The sequence below is a fragment of the Microplitis mediator genome, chromosome 8 (genome assembly GCF_029852145.1).
Source record: "Microplitis mediator isolate UGA2020A chromosome 8, iyMicMedi2.1, whole genome shotgun sequence".
In the NCBI taxonomy this organism is placed as follows: Eukaryota; Metazoa; Arthropoda; class Insecta; order Hymenoptera; family Braconidae; genus Microplitis; species Microplitis mediator.
In genome coordinates, this window is record NC_079976.1 from 11,109,838 (window position 1) to 11,124,560 (window position 14,723).

The 14,723-nt window shown below is 27.5% G+C and overlaps 1 protein-coding gene across 3 annotated transcripts in view; it reads right to left on the bottom strand.

The window, feature by feature from the left end:
* LOC130672897 (lachesin) overlaps positions 1-14,723 on the bottom strand; it is a 670,825-nt gene that overhangs the window by 17,141 nt on the left and 638,961 nt on the right. The gene's annotated exons all lie outside the window — the stretch shown is intronic.

Here is a 14,723-nt window from a genome sequence, read left to right on the forward strand (position 1 = left end):
TAAATTCCCAACATATTTAATACAAAATTTTTATTTTATTCAAAAATTTAGTCGTATAGGTTTTAATTTTTTATTCAACGCATGCCTGATTGTCGCGACTTATCATATCTGCAAAGCAAACCCTAAATGACCGTTTACCGGTCGGTGGTTAATAATTCGTCAAAAAGTAAATGGCGTCCCATGTTCCTCGATAGCGTGTATTTATGGGGTCATAATGAATTGTAAGAACTACGAATTAGAAAAAAATTTTTATTAATTTATGCATTTTTCAAAAAGTTCCAGGTAATTGTTTACTCCCGCGCGCGCGGCGAAAAATTAATTTGCATTAAAAAAATCATATCTCGTAAACTATTAGTCGTATAGACTTCGGATTGGTCTCATTTTTTTCTTTGATTATTTCTCTACATTTTATTCTTAATTTTTTTTCCCGATTTCCCTATAGTTTCCGAGATATTTAAAAGTTAACTAAGTACTAATTTTTAAATATTTAAATAATCAAAAGCAACACGGGAAACCTGTTCAACTTTTTTGGAAATCCTTTTTTAGTGCGGAATCAAAAAAAAAATCGTCAAAATCGGTCTCCGCCTCGCTTAATCTACTAGGACCGCCATTTAAATCACTTGCCGACTGGACTAAAACAACCGCATTTTAATCCATAAACACATTCCTCAGAAGTCATTATCGACCGTTCTCAAAAACAAACTCTACTATTATTACTAAAGTAAATAATCTCAATACTAAATATATTCAGAATGAGTAGTACAATCAATCTAACAACTTTGATGTCAGTGTCTATGTATGAATACGTTGGTTATTTTTTATTAATTAAAATGAATAAAAAAAGAGTGATGATAGAAGTCAAGAACTAGTATCATATAGATCCCCACCTGATTTAGGGTTTACTTTGCTGACATAACAATTCGCAAAAATCAGACAATTGTTGCATAAAGTATTGGCAGGGAGCGCGACGAAAACGACATCTGATGGTTACAAAAAATCATGCTCGAGAATTATAAGAGATATATAAAATCAGTGTAAAAAATAAAAATTCGTTACAAAATCAAAATATAAAAATTTATTATAATATAAATAAAAAAGTGCAATTGTATTTTTGATAGAGAAAATTAAACTAAATATATTTCGATAACAAAATTAAGTATAAAAAATTTTAACAAATAATAAATACTATTATTTTAGAATAGAATAATGTTAACCGATAAAATCAAAACAAATAATACATGACAACTACAATAATAAAAGTTTAAAAAATAGTAGAATAGTAACTTGAGTTTTTTAACAAAATTGAAAAAAATAATTTTATTTTAATTCATGATAATTTGCTTGTGAATCGTAACTAAGAAACTAACTTATAATGTTTTTTTAACTTTCCGTTACACGCGCTTTTTCTAGTGTCTTACTCGTATTCACGCCAACTCTATTAGGTTGAGTAGTGTTGTGCAGGGAATCGCCGTATAGCGCGAGTAACGAAGGGTTAAAAAATGATTTTTAGGCAATGATAAAAATCATTATTCAAACCGGATATGAATCAATAAATTTTAAAATATTGTTTTAACCTCAAACGATGAGCAAAGGCAAACATTAACGACACAATAACTATTATGAACTATTTTTAAACTTAATTTTCACGTGTTTATTTTCAATGAGAGCATGATTCAACGAAATTTTGCCCACAGCGAGCGCTGCGATCGATTCAGTTGTCCCCACCATATACTAGACTCCCTGTCAATAGTGCATAGCACGTGGGTTGAGTCGTTATCCGTCAAACACAATGTTCTTAGCACTCGTCTCTGGTACACACTAAGCACTCGCTGGCGCTCGTGCTTGTGCACTTGTGACTCGTGTTAAAAACATTGTGCTTCCCAGATAAAGACTCACCTAACCCACTCGCTCTGCAATGCACTATTAAAATCATAGTTATGATACTTGGCAATACCGCAATAATAAATACATGACGGCGGAACGCCACGGCGCGACGAACGAAGGGGCGAGACAGCGCGACGGACGGAGGGTTATTGGTTTCAGTCCAATTTTCGAATACCGATAGTCCAGTCGAGTTAGGCCTAAAAAGTAACTCTTGCTCGCGACAATTCCTGGCAGGCTAATTTTTTCACAGAATGATTCAGAATATGCTAAAACTACGACAACCGAAAAAATCAAACAAAAAAGTGCTTAGCAAATATGTTCTTTTATAAAAAAATGGTCAAAATTCCAGTTTTACTCAAATATTTAACCAATTATAGCATATGGACAAAAAAAAACCCGAATAAAATTGAAAGAAAAAAAAATAATGAATAAAATGAGCCCTTATTTAAGTTCCTACGAGCTGTAGTTTGTAAATTATTTAAATGTTAATTAATTTTCTCGTCAACTTGATGTTATTTTTAATACATCAGCTGTTCCCACGCCGAAACTTGCCGAAGCGTGACGATGCATGACGAAGCTGCGCGCGCGCTCGTTCGGGAAATTTGAAATTTGAAAAATTACTTTTAATTTTCTAGCTAAAAGATATATATATTTTGTTTAACGAAAAAATTAAATAGTAATTAAATTTTTACTCCTATAAAAAATAATAAAATGGATCAATTCATAGCTTAAATGTTTTCTAAGAATATTAAAAATTAAAAATATTTTTTTTTTTCGTAATTTATTTTATTTTTTATTATAATCGGCTTCTCAGAATTTTCGATACTTCTGTCATTACTAATTGTAATATCTTTTTAATTTGTCTATGTTCTAACCATCGAAATTTGAGTCATTTAAAACAAATTATTTTCAGCTTACGCACAAACGTCCTTTCATGCCAAATTGTATTAAATTAATACTTTTGTTGGTATAACTAATTTTATGGAAATATTTAAAATTTTGCAGTAAAGCATGATATGTCTATATTTAATTATAAGTTTACTTTTATTTATAATTTTAGGATATTATAATAATAAAACAATCGATTTAACACTGAGAAAATGAAATAATATTGTCCAAACAAGAATTTCTTGGTTCGAAAAATCCGTTTCAAATATTTATTTTATTATTATCAATTATCAATTTCTTCAAAAAAGAGTATCAAATTTATTTATTTATTTTATGAATCTGATATGATATTGTGGGTAAACAAAAGAATAGCTGTGCTTAAATTAAAAAAAAATTATTTCCATCAATTCTACAAATTCTTAAGACAAAGTTATATATTCTCGAAAATGATCAAGTATATATGGGTCATTCCATGTCAAATCGACAAATTTTTTACCTGACCCCCTTTGATTTCGCTGAAAATTTTCTATCTTTTTCTACCCCCCGAAAGTAATTTTTCAGAATTTTTTCAAATTTTTTTTCCCTACTCAAAAAAAAGTTATGAATTTTTGAAAAAAACCGCTCTTTTATTTGTAAATTGCCAGAAGTTTTTCAAAAATTGACCGTTTGGGAACTTTTTTTTTTCAAAATTTTTGTTTTTAAATGTAGTTTTCGAAAAAAAATATGAAAAAATTTTCAGAATCCCAGATATATGAAATATTTTAGTTTTTTTTAAAAAACCGTAATTTTCTCAAAGTCCGACCGTTTTTAAAATTTTATTGGAGAATTTCAAGTGATTATCATCCAAGAAATTGTTATTTTTTTACAGTACGATGAAGAAAAGAAGAGAATCATCCAGTAAAAAGAGATCATAAAAATATGTGTAATGTTGAATTTTAGAATCAAGTATTATGTTAAATAAAAGATAATTTAATTTGAACACATACAAAAAAATGTTTTTAATTTATTTAAAGATGTTAAGAGACGGTGAATTTATTTAAGAGTATGAAAAGTCCTTTTTTTTTTTACTTTTTTGAAAAAAATAACAATTTCTTGGATGATAATCACTTGAAATTCTCCAATAAAATTTTATTTTTCAACTTTTGAGGTTTCACGAGGAAATAAAAAAATTTCATAACAAAGTTATATAAAATCAGCAAAAATTCAACAAAAATTTTTTTATAATCAAGAAAAAAAATTAGAAGCGATTGTCGTCACATCTTTTAATTAACGGGGATCATTGCAGAATTAGTTGAAGTATTTTTAGAGCAAAAAAAAAAAAAAAAAAAACGGTCGGACTTTGAGAAAATTACGGTTTTTTAAAAAAAACTAAAATATTTCATATATCTGGGATTCTGAAAATTTTTTCATATTTTTTTTCGAAAACTACATTTAAAAACAAAAATTTTGAGAAAAAAAAGTTCCCAAACGGTCAATTTTTGAAAAACTTCTGGCAGTTTAAAAATAAAAGAGCGGTTTTTTTCAAAAATTCATAACTTTTTTTGAGTCGGGAAAAAAAATTTGAAAAAATTCTGAAAAATTACTTTCGGGGGGTAGAAAAAGATAGAAAATTTTCAGCGAAATCAAAGGGGGTCAGGTAAAAAATTTGTCGATTTGACATGGAATGACCCATATGTTCTTGTGTCAAGTAAATATTCTTAATAAAAGTATTTTTTTTCTCGGTGTAATAAAAAATAAAATAAATTACGAAAAAAAAAATATTTTTAGTTTTTAAGATTCTTAGAAAAAATTTAAGCTATGAATTGATCCATTTTATTATTTTTTATAGGAGTACAAATTTAATTACTATTTAATTTTTTCGTTAAACAAAATATAAATATCTTTTAGCTAAAAAATTAAAAATAATTTTTTAAATTTCAAATTCCTGAACGAGCGCGCGCGCAGCTTCGTCATGCATCGTCACGCTTCGGCAAGTTTCGGCGTCGGAACAGCTGATGTATTAAAAATAACAACAAGTTGACGAGAAAATTAATTAACATTTAAATAATTTACAAACTACAGCTCCTAGAATCTCAAATAAGGGCTCATTTTCTTCATTATTTTTTTTTCTTTCAATTTTATTCGGGGTTTTTTTGTCCATATGCTATAGTTTGTTAAATATTTGCGTAAAACTGGAATTTTGACCATTTTTTTATAAAAGAACATATTTGCTAATCACTTTTTTGTTGGATTTTTTCGGTTGTCGTAGTTTTAGCATATTCTGAATCATTCTGTGAAAAAATTAGCCTGCCAGGAATTTTTGCGAACAAGAATCCCTATCTCGATTGGACTACGAGTTTTGAACAGATCTCGACGTTTTAAAGTGTCCTAGAAAACTATCCTGACTATTTTAAAGAGGACGTTCGAGTGTATGTATGTGTGTATGCACGTACGTACGTATGTAAATATTCTATAACTTTTGAACGAATAAACCGATTTTGATCTTCAGAGACTTATCTATTCCAAATGCGGTGGAAAATTGAGCTTGATCGGTACAGTACGTTTCAAGTTATTTCAAAAATAAATTTTTTTGAAAAATGTTTTTTTATAGATTACTTTTAGTATACTTGATGGATTGATTTCAAAATCTAATCAGCTCTAAATCTTTATAAGTCGCGTCGAATGCTGCTTCAACCATCAAAATCGGATCAATTGTTCAAGAGATGTCGTTGTCGAAAGAATTAAAAAAAATGTATTTTTCTAATCATCTCGAAAACCATAAAACTGATTGATTCTAATAATGTTTTAGCGTGAAAGGTTGCGAAACTGCGTTGAATTCCGACTTGAACATCATAATCGGTTAATTAGTTCGAAGGATATCGACGGTAAAAAATTTAAAAAATAACAATTTACTTCATTCTTCTTGGATAACGCATAATAAAATGCATCATATGTTCCAAAACTTTGTCTTTGTAGTCTTTGATGATGACTACATAAATTATTGCAATCAGTTCGTTAGATTAAATTATATTATAAATAAAAATTTTGAAAAAACACTGTTTCTGACATTTTTTCCGGATGTTTCATATATTAATTCGCTGGTTTAATTCAAAGTTCCCGTAACTCTTTACTTAATCATTTCTATGTATTTCTGTCCAAATACATTGAATTCATCAGGCACAACCTTGAGCAAAACTTTATAAATCGATTCTTATTGATTATTTTCAATTATTAGTTTAGGAAGATATTCTGAATATGACCTACTGGCCATCCGGCTGTGTGTGTGTACGTATGTGTGTATGTATATTTGTATGCATGCGTACAAATAAAATTTTGTCGTGCGACATCTTTAGAACGAATCAACCGATTAAGATGAGCGACGCAGCGTTTAAAAGTTTTCATTATCTGATTAGATTCTGAAGTCACTCAGTCGAGTCGTCTCGAAGATATTAAAAAAATAAAAACCAATAACAAATTTTTTCAGTTTTTCTTATAAGAATCTATAGAATCTATAGATAACTTTCAAATTCTTCGACTAATCGACTTTATATCTTATATACATTTTTTGTGATTGAAAACTTTTTTTCAAAATTCGAAATTCTTGTATGCTTAAGAAAAAAAAATTTTGCAGATCAAACTTTTTTAAGGTAAATACAAATTTATTTTAGTGCAAAAACTTCTACTCGGAAGTTTTTCGGATTAAAATTTACATTTACTCCGCGATCACTCTGCAGGAAAAAGAATTGAGGTTTACTCCGTATACGGAGTGTTTGATTTTTTTACTCCGGTACTCCGAGTGACGGGAGTGATAATTCACTTCTAATTCACTCCCTATTTTTTACACGCAAAGAATTTTTGAGTCAAAATTTCCCATAAAATTTGGCACTATAAGGACATCTAGCCAGTAACTAAATTTTTACTATGTTGTTATAACAACAACTTCTACTATAGTAGAAATTGCACTTCATTTACATGCTATCGAGTAGTATTTTTTACCATGTGCATGAAAAAAATTGAGATATTTCCCACATTTCCTCACAATATTATATTTTTTAGATAATTTTTACTGCAAATTTCTCTACGTGTATAGTGCAATATAGAAGAATAATACTATTCGTGAAAATATTTAAAAAAAAATGTTGGAAAATCCAAAAGTGCACACCTCAATCGCTTATTTTATTTTTAATCACTACTTTTATTATATAATATTAATGTATTTTTCTTTATTATGAACTTTTATTCAACTTACAAATTATCAATTTGATTTTTTTATTTCTTATTTTCAGTTTAATATTTTTTTACTAACATTTTTTTTTAAATATCTCGCCTTTTGTCTTAGATGTCGCTTTTTTTTTCAAACATATTGATACACTAGTGTTGCCACCAGTAGTTGATATAGAGAAACTATGAAAAAAATAATAACAACAGTAAAAAATAGCAGCTAAATTTTTCACGAATAATCAGTTTTACGTCGTTAATGAATTACAATTAAACTAAAAGGATTCAGATAGTAATTTTCATAAGGGTTCTTGTGATAAAAAATACAAAGACAATAAAAAAAAAGTTAGGCCGATTAATGGTGTCTATCGAAAGTTATCGTGTTTCCCTGGTTAAAAAAGAGAATTAAAGAGGATTAAAAATGAATTGAATCCTTTTTAATTCTCTTCAGAGAATTAAATAGAATTAAGGAGAATTCATATTTAGAAATTTTCAATACTTTTAAATTCTCTTCAGAGGATTAAATAGAATTAAGGAGAATTCATATTTTGAAATTTTTAATATTTTTAAATTCTCTTCAGAGTATTAACTAGAATTAAGGAGAATTCATATTTTGAAATTTTTAATACTTTTAAATTCTCTCCAGAGAATTAAATATAATTGAGGAGAATTCATATTTTGAAATTTTTAATACTTTTAAATTCTCTTCAGAAAATTAAATAGAATTGAGGAGAATTCATATTTTGAAATTTTTAATACTTTTAAATTCTCTTCAGAAAATTAAATAGAATTGAGGAGAATTCATATTTTGAAATTTTTAATACTTTTTAATTCTCTTCAGAGAATTCAATCGAATTGAGGAGAATTCATATTTTGAAATTTTTAATTCTTTTAAATTCTCTTCAGAGAATTAAATAGAATTGAGGAGAATTCATATTTTAAAATTTTTAATACTTTTAAATTCTCTTCAGAGAATTAAATAGAATTGAGGAGAATTTATATTTTGTAATTTTTAATTCTCTTCAGAGAATTAAATCGAATTGAGGAGAATTCATATTTTGAAATTTGTAATGCTTTTTAATTCTCTTCATATTAATCGAAAAGAATAAAGAACTATTCTCAAGAAAAATATAGAGAGCCCGAACTGGGATGGATATCCCGAATTGTCCATGGGGAAGACCACTGGTTATACCAAAAATAATATATTATCTATACCAGATATATATATATATAGGACGTGGTGCAGGGTATACTGCGCCACTACCAGTAGGTACTTCCCACTCTGCTACGCAAAGTTCACTTGGTAGCAGTAGAGTGAAGACTGACGATTAACGTCCGCTGCATTTGATTTTAACACTTCTACTATAAGTGTCCATATCCAAGAAGCCCGCACGCTCTAGCGGTGAGCGCGGAACTAACTTTCGCTCACTTACTCTCTCCCGCCAGATTGTCGGTCGGCGAGCGTCTCACGATCACTCTTACATTTTTTTCCCGTTGCCTTTTTCTCTTTTAATTACTTTTTGTTTCCACAAATTTCTCCATAAAAAAAAATAAAATTTCACGTATAAAATTATTATTTCTTTTCTTTCCCAGAATAAAATTTTAATATATAAATAATTACTAATCATTATTATTTTGTTTTTTCAAAGTTTAAGGCCATTCTCAGACAGTGCCCCCCACTTTTTAAAAATTTTGAATGACTTTCAACTGTTATAAGCGTATCAAATTTTTAGCAATTAATTAAAAAAAAATTGAAGCATTAATTGAAAAAAGGACAACGTAGTTGTAATTTCGCCGACATATAGATATAAAAAAAAAATTATTTACACTTGATATCAATTCGAAGTTAAACAAAATTCGTTAAACAAATTTTCGTGAAATCGTCCTGTCAATTTTATAATTAGAATTTTTTAATTTTGTTGGGTAAGTAATTTTTTCTAAATTCTATATCGCAACGAAATTACGACTAGGTTGTCCTTTTTTCAATTAAAATATTGATTTTTTTTTAATTGATTAATAAAATTTTAATACGGTTTTGATAGTTGAAAGTCATTGCATATTTTTAAAAAGTGGGGGGCACTGTCTGAGAATGCCCTCAAAAGAAAAATAATTTTTTTTGTTATGGTTACAATTCTCTCGAATTCTCAGCGAGAACCGGAATTGCAACATGACTTTGAAATTAAAAAAAAATAAGATGGAATATAACTTTTTCGAATCCAGGTTTATTCTCTCGAATTCTCGGGAAAAAAACAGAAATTGCAACATGACTTTAAAATTAAAAAAAAATAAGATGGAATATAACTTTTTCGGATCCTGTTTTATTCTCTCGAATTCACGGGAAGAACAGAAATTGCAACATTATTTTAGAATTAAAAAGAATTAGTTAGAATTGAATTTTTCCGAATTCTCTTTTATTCTCTTGAATCCTCTGCGAGAACAGAAATTCAAAGTTATTTTAGAATTAAAAAGGATTAGTTATAATTAAACTTTTTCCAATCCTCTTTTATTCTCTTGAATCCTCCACGGGAACAGAAATTAAGAATTATTTTAGAATTAAAAGGAATAAGTTAGGATTAAACTATTTTGAATCCTCTTTTATTCTCTTGAATTCTCCGCGAGAATAGAAATTCAAAGTTATTTTAGAAATAAGAAGAATTAGTTAGGATTAAACTTTTTTGAATACTCTTTTATTCTCTTGAATCCTCCTCGGGAACAAAAATTTAATAGTAAATTAGAATTAAAAAGGATTAGTTAGAATTAAACTTTTTCCAATTCTCTTTTATTCTCTTGAATCCTCCGCGAGAACAGAAATTGAAAGTTATTTTAGAATTAAAAAGAATTAGTTAGGATTAAACTTTTTTTAATCCTCTTTTATTCTCTTGAATCCTCCTCGGGAACAGAAATTGAATATTATTTTAGAATTAAAAAGAATTAGTTAGGATTAAACTATTTTGAATGCTCTTTTATTCTCTTGAATTCTCCGCGAGAACAGAAATTCAAAGTTATTTTAGAATTAAAAAGAATAAGTTAAGATTAAACTTTTTTTAATCCTCTTTTATTCTCTTGAATCCTCCTCGGGAACAGAAATTGAATATTATTTTAGAATTAAAAAAAATTAGTTAGGATTAAACTATTTTGAATGCTCTTTTATTCTCTTGAATTCTCCGCGAGAACAGAAATTCAAAGTTATTTTAGAATTAAAAAGAATTAGTTAGGATTTAACTTTTTTTAATCCTCTTTTATTCTCTTGAATCCTCCTCGGAAACAGAAATTTGATATTAATTGAGAATTAAAAAGGATTAGTTAGAATTAAACTTTTTCCAATTCTCTATAATTCTCTTGAATCCTCCGCGAGAACAGAAATTTAAAGTTATTTTAGAATGAAAACGGATTAGTTAGAATTTAACTTTTTCCAATCCTCTTTTGTTCTCTTGAATCCTCCACGGGAACAGAAATTAAATATTATTCTAGAATTAAAAAGGATTAGTTAGAATTAAACTTTTTCCAATCCTCTTTTATTCTCTTGAATCCTCCACGGGAACAGAAATTAAATATTATTTTAGAATTAAAAAGAATTAGTTAGGATTAAACTATTTTGAATCCTTTTTTATTCTCTTGAATCCTCCGCGAGAACAGAAATTCAAAGTTACTTTAGAATTGAAAAGGATTAGTTAGGATTAAACTTTTTTGAATCCTCTTTTATTCTCTTGAATCCTCCTCGGGAACAAAAAATTAATATTAATTTAGAATTAAAAAGGATTAGCTAGAATTAAACTTTTTCCAATTCTCTTTAATTCTCTTGAATCCTCCGCGAGAACAGAAATTTAAAGTTATTTTAGAATGAAAAAGGATTAGTTAGAATTTAACTTTTTCCAATCCTCTTTTGTTCTCTTGAATCCTCCACGGGAACAGAAATTAAATATTATTCTAGAATTAAAAAGAATTAGTTAGGATTAAACTATTTTGAATCCTCTTTTATTCTCTTGAATCCTCCGCGAGAACAGAAATTCAAAGTTATTTTAGAATTGAAAAGGATTAGTTAGGATTAAACTTTTTTGAATCCTCTTTTATTCTCCTGAATCCTCCTCGGGAACAAAAAATTAATATGAATTTAGAATTAAAAAGGATTAATTAGAATTAAACTTTTTCCAATTCTCTTGAATTAGATTAAACTATTTTGAATGCTCTTTTATTCTCTTGAATTCTCCGCGAGAACAGAAATTCAAAGTTATTTTAGAATTAAAAAGAATTAGTTAGGATTTAACTTTTTTTAATCCTCTTTTATTCTCTTGAATCCTCCTCGGAAACAGAAATTTAATATTAATTTAGAATTAAAATGGATTAGTTAGAATTAAACTTTTTCCAATTCTCTTTAATTCTCTTGAATCCTCCGCAAGAACAGAAATTAAATATTAATTCTGAATTAAAAAGAATTAGTTAGGATTAAACGTTTTAGAATCCTCTATTATTCTCTTGAATCCTCCTCGGGAACAGAATTTAAATATTATTTTAGAATTAAAAAGGATTAGTTAGAATTAAACTTTTTTCAATCCTCTTTTATTCTCCTGAATCCTCCACGGGAACAGAAATTAAATCTTATTTTAGAATTAAAAAGAATTAGTTAGGATTAAACTTTTTTGAATTCTCTTTTATTCTCTTGAATCCTCCACGGGAACAGAAATTAAATATTATTTTAGAATTAAAAAGAATTAGTTAGAATTTAACTTTTTCCAATCCTCTTTTGTTCTCTTGAATCCTCCACGGGAACAGAAATTAAATATTATTTTAGAATTAAAAAGAATTAGTTAGGATTAAACATTTTTGAATTCTCTTTTATTTTCTCGAATCCTCCACGGGAACAGAAATTTAATATTAATTTGGATTTAACAAGGATTAGTTGGAATTCAACTTTTTCCAATCCTCTTTCATTCTCTTGAATCCTCCACGGGAACAGAAATTAAATATTATTTTAGAATTAAAAAGAATTAGTTAGGATCAAACTATTATGAATCCTCTTTTATTCTCATGAATCCTCCGCGAGAACAGAAATTCAAAGTTATTTTAGAATTAAAAAGAATTAGTTAGGATTAAACTTTTTTTAATCCTCTTTTATTCTCTTGAATCCTCCACGGGAACAGAAATTGCAATATTATTTTAGAATTAAAAAGGATTAGTTAGAATTTAACTTTTTCCAATCCTCTTTTGTTCTCTTGAATCCTCCACGGGAACAGAAATTAAATATTATTCTAGAATTAAAAAGAATTAGTTAGGATTAAACTATTTTGAATCCTCTTTTATTCTCTTGAATCCTCCGCGAGAACAGAAATTCAAAGTTATTTTAGAATTGAAAAGGATTAGTTAGAATTAAACTTTTTTCAATTCTTTTTTATTCTCTTGAATCCTCCGCGAGAACAGAAATTGAAAGTTATTTTAGAATTAAAAAGAATTAGTTAGGATTAAACTATTTTGAATCCTCTTTTATTCTCTTGAATCCTTCTCGGGAACAGAAATTTAATATTATTTTAGAATTAAAAAGGATTAGTTAGAATTTAACTTTTTCCAATCCTCTTTTGTTCTCTTGAATCCTCCACGGGAACAGAAATTAAATATTATTCTAGAATTAAAAAGAATTAGTTAGGATTAAACTATTTTGAATCCTCTTTTATTCTCATGAATCCTCCGCGAGGACAGAAATTCAAAGTTATTTTAGAATTAAAAAGAATTAGTTAGGATTAAACTTTTTTTAATCCTCTTTTATTCTCTTGAATCCTCCACGGGAACAGAAATTGCAATATTATTTTAGAATTAAAAAGGATTAGTTAGAATTTAACTTTTTCCAATCCTCTTTTGTTCTCTTGAATCCTCCACGGGAACAGAAATTAAATATTATTCTAGAATTAAAAAGAATTAGTTAGGATTAAACTATTTTGAATCCTCTTTTATTCTCTTGAATCCTCCGCGAGAACAGAAATTCAAAGTTATTTTAGAATTGAAAAGGATTAGTTAGGATTAAACTTTTTTCAATTCTTTTTTATTCTCTTGAATCCTCCGCGAGAACAGAAATTGAAAGTTATTTTAGAATTAAAAAGAATTAGTTAGGATTAAACTATTTTGAATCCTCTTTTATTCTCTTGAATCCTTCTCGGGAACAGAAATTTAATATTATTTTAGAATTAAAAAGGATTAGTTAGAATTTAACTTTTTCCAATCCTCTTTTGTTCTCTTGAATCCTCCACGGGAACAGAAATTAAATATTATTCTAGAATTAAAAAGAATTAGTTAGGATTAAACTATTTTGAATCCTCTTTTATTCTCTTGAATCCTCCGCGAGAACAGAAATTCAAAGTTATTTTAGAATTGAAAAGAATTTGTTAGGATTAAACTATTTTGAATCCTCTTTTATTCTCTTGAATCCTTCTCGGGAACAGAAATTTAATATTAATTTAGAATTAAAAAGGATTAGTTAGAATTAAACTTTTTTCAATTCTCTTGAATCCTCCGCGAGAACAGAAATTGAACGTTATTTTAGAATTAAAAAGAATTAGTTAGTATTAAACTATTTTGAATCCTCTTTTATTCTCTTGAATCCTCCTCGGAAACAGAAATTTAATATTAATTTAGAATTAAAATGGATTAGTTAGAATTAAACTTTTTTCAATCCTCTTTTATTATCTTGAATCCTCCACGGGAACAGAAATTAAATCTTATTTTAGAATTAAAAAGAATTAGTTAGGATTAAACTTTTTTGAATTCTCTTTTATTCTCTCGAATCCTCCACGGGAACAGAAATTTAATATTAATTTGGATTTAAAAAGGATTAGTTAGAATTAAACTTTTTCCAATTCTCTTTAATTCTCTTGAATCCTCCGCAAGAACAGAAATTAAATATTAATTCAGAATTAAAAAGAATTAGTTAGGATTAAACTTTTTAGAATCGTCTTTTATTCTCTTGAATCCTCCACGGGAACAGAAATTAAATATGATTTTAGAATTAAAAAGAATTAGTTAGGATTAAACTTTTTAGAATCCTCTATTATTCTCTTGAATCCTCCTCGGGAACAGAATTTTAATATTATTTTAGAATTAAAAAGGATTAGTTAGAATTAAACTTTTTTCAATCCTCTTTTATTCTCTTGAATCCTCCACGGGAACAGAAATTAAATCTTATTTTAGAATTAAAAAGAATTAGTTAGGATTAAACTTTTTTGAATTCTCTTTTATTCTCTCGAATCCTCCACGGGAACAGAAATTTAATATTAATTTGGATTTAAAAAGGATTAGTTAGAATTAAACTTTTTCCAATCCTCTTTTATTCTCTTGAATCCTCCACGGGAACAGAAATTAAATATTATTTTAGAATTAAAAAGAATTAGTTAGGATTGAACTTTTTGGAATCCTCTTTTATTCTCTCGAATCCTCCACGGGAACAGAAATTTAATATTAATTTGGATTTAACAAGGAATTGTTAGAATTCAACTTTTTCCAATCCTCTTTCATTCTCTTGAATCCTCCACGGGAACAGAAATTAAATATTATTTTAGAATTAAAAAGAATTAGTTAGGATTAAACTATTATGAATCCTCTTTTATTCTCTTGAATCCTCCGCGAGGACAGAAATTCAAAGTTATTTTAGAATTAAAAAGAATTAGTTAGGATTAAACTTTTTTTAATCCTCTTTTATTCTCTTGAATCCTCCACGGGAACAGAAATTGCAATATTATTTTAGAATTAAAAAGGATTAGTTAGAATTGAAA